Source organism: Quercus suber, unplaced genomic scaffold (genome assembly GCF_002906115.3).
Source record: "Quercus suber isolate HL8 unplaced genomic scaffold, Cork oak 2.0 scaffold_367, whole genome shotgun sequence".
In the NCBI taxonomy this organism is placed as follows: Eukaryota; Viridiplantae; Streptophyta; class Magnoliopsida; order Fagales; family Fagaceae; genus Quercus; species Quercus suber.
Genome location: NW_027069819.1, coordinates 614606 through 616810, shown reverse-complemented (window position 1 = coordinate 616810; position 2205 = coordinate 614606). Strand labels below are relative to the sequence as shown.

Here is a 2205-nt window from a genome sequence, read left to right as displayed (position 1 = left end):
AGATTTGTGTTTTTTTCCTTTGTTATAACCTCCCCCCACCACCCCCTTTATTTATTTATTTATTTATTTATTTTTTGCATTGTCACTTATGATTAAAGTTATACATCTTTCTTTAGTTTTAGTTTATTTGCTTGGATTCGAATCTAAGAATTATGTGATGGGGAGGTGGATTGTGAATGTGATGTTGATGACAACAATGGGCATGAAGATCAGTAGGTCATGCTATGATGGTCATGTTACAATTTTGAGCTTGTTTTAGAACTATATTTCTGCAAATCAAAATTTCCATCACAAATATGTTGAAATATGACTAAATCATGAAAGAATCCTAGATCAATAGTCATCCTTATCACATTATCACTGTCGAGGCTATTTCCTAGGCCTGGACATTTTGTGTTTTTGTCCCGTTCCCATTAACTAGCAAACAAGAAAAACGAGAAATAAATAGCTAGCACATCCAAATACATACAAATTCAACCTTCATTATTATCTTATTACAGCAAACAGTGTATTTTACATAACCCATGAAACACGTCTTAACAATAATATTACGGAGCCAATGCATAACACAAACACAAACGGTACTACAACAATGCAAACCCAGTTTGCTTATTTACGCAACTGTGAGCATCCATTAAGGTACGGATACAAACTCAAACAGCAGACTGAAATATAAGGCCCCTAAACCTCCTCTTGACCAAATGGCCTATTCATCCACCTGCTAGTATCTTCATCAATGGCTGACAAAGGAAAGGTTTCTATAAAAGGTCTCCATTCCTCTTGTTGAAAGTAGAAATATGCTGTTAATTCTAGCAATGTCATGAAGGCATCTTGAAGAAATTCAGAGTCAGAATTATTATACATAATTGGAAAATATAAATATATAGTGGGCCACTGCCAGTTTGAGATTATCAGAAGTAGAAGGCTTTGACAGTGATAAGGTATCAAGTGGAGATAACATGTCTCTTTTAGAAGCATATCCAGCAACGGGTGCACAGTCTCTACCTTTAAAATTTCCCAAAGATGGAAACTCTCAAAGTCTCACATTGAACATTAACGAGAAAATGTTCACATGGTTGTATCATCTCAAAATCAAAATGACAATGAATAAATATTTTGTCCCAAAAACTTGGATCTTCCTTGCATTTTTGAAAGAAATCTGCCATAAGTGCAGCAGCTTGGTCAGGGTGATACGGATCAATGTGAAACCCTGATATACCATGCTCAATAATCTCAGCAGGACCACCATGGCAAGTGGCAAATGTGGGAAGGCCACAAGTCATTGCCTCCACGACTGTAAGTCCAAATGCTTCATAAAATGCAGGCTGCAAATCATAAAAAAGGAAACTTTAGACTAATGCCTTAGGACTTGCAAATCCAAGAAAGAACACTACATTATATACCTGAACAAAAGCACCTTTTGTATCTGCTATGTAGCGATATAGCTCACCATTAAGAGTACTAAAAACTAAAACAGAAAATAATAGACACATTTTCCTGTTTTTCTTCCATTCTATGTTTAAAAGAGACAATTATCCTGCTCTGTTCCTTCTGTAATCCGCAACCACTGTGAATCCTAGATACAGAATACTTATGAACTATTGATCAGGTGAATTATTCATTGATTATCTATGCCATAAAAGAAATTTATGTAAACTGTAGAAAAGTTTAGAATGAAGACTCACATGTGCTCATCATTTTGCTCAGGATCATATAACAACTTCTCAATTGAATCATGTAGAGCTGTAAGTCGTTTTTCCTTTTCAGAATATGGGAAATATAAGCACATATCTGCCCCAGGAGAGACAATATTGAACTTTGGGTCGAAAACATCAATGCCATGAACAACTCGGTACAGCCCTGGAAGAGTGAAAGCTGTGTGGCTCTCATACTGGCCAACAGTATTTTTTCTGAAACCAAGTGTATACAAGTTAAGCATCTGATTTGACTAGCATTACTAAAGTATTAAGGAGGCATCACTCAGTTGCATAAACAAATTTTTCAGTTTCTTAATGCAGAGTTGATGCTTAAGTAAGCCTTTTTTATGATAGCAAAGGCAGGCAAATTTAGTTGACAAGTCTGATACTGGAAATAAACATCAGTAAATGCCAGCATTCGTTGGACCAAATGGCATATCTCCCCCAATAAACAAGAGATGGAGGGTGAGGACATGCATCCAATCCTGAACATTTGTGATTTGTGTGT

General features: G+C 36.0%; 1 long non-coding RNA gene across 2 annotated transcripts; it reads right to left on the bottom strand.

Annotated features, from left to right (window-relative positions):
- Positions 1-462: 462 nt before the first annotated feature.
- On the bottom strand, positions 463-1939 carry LOC136061957 (uncharacterized). Of its 2 annotated transcripts, XR_010623796.1 has the most exons (3): positions 1686-1939; positions 1404-1576; positions 463-1325 (listed from the first exon to the last, which is right to left on the bottom strand). It is a non-coding gene; the product is annotated as an uncharacterized LOC136061957 (long non-coding RNA). The 2 variants fall into 2 exon arrangements; XR_010623795.1 differs by lacking the exon at positions 1686-1939 and having other exon boundaries at positions 1404-1677.
- Positions 1940-2205: the final 266 nt, after the last annotated feature.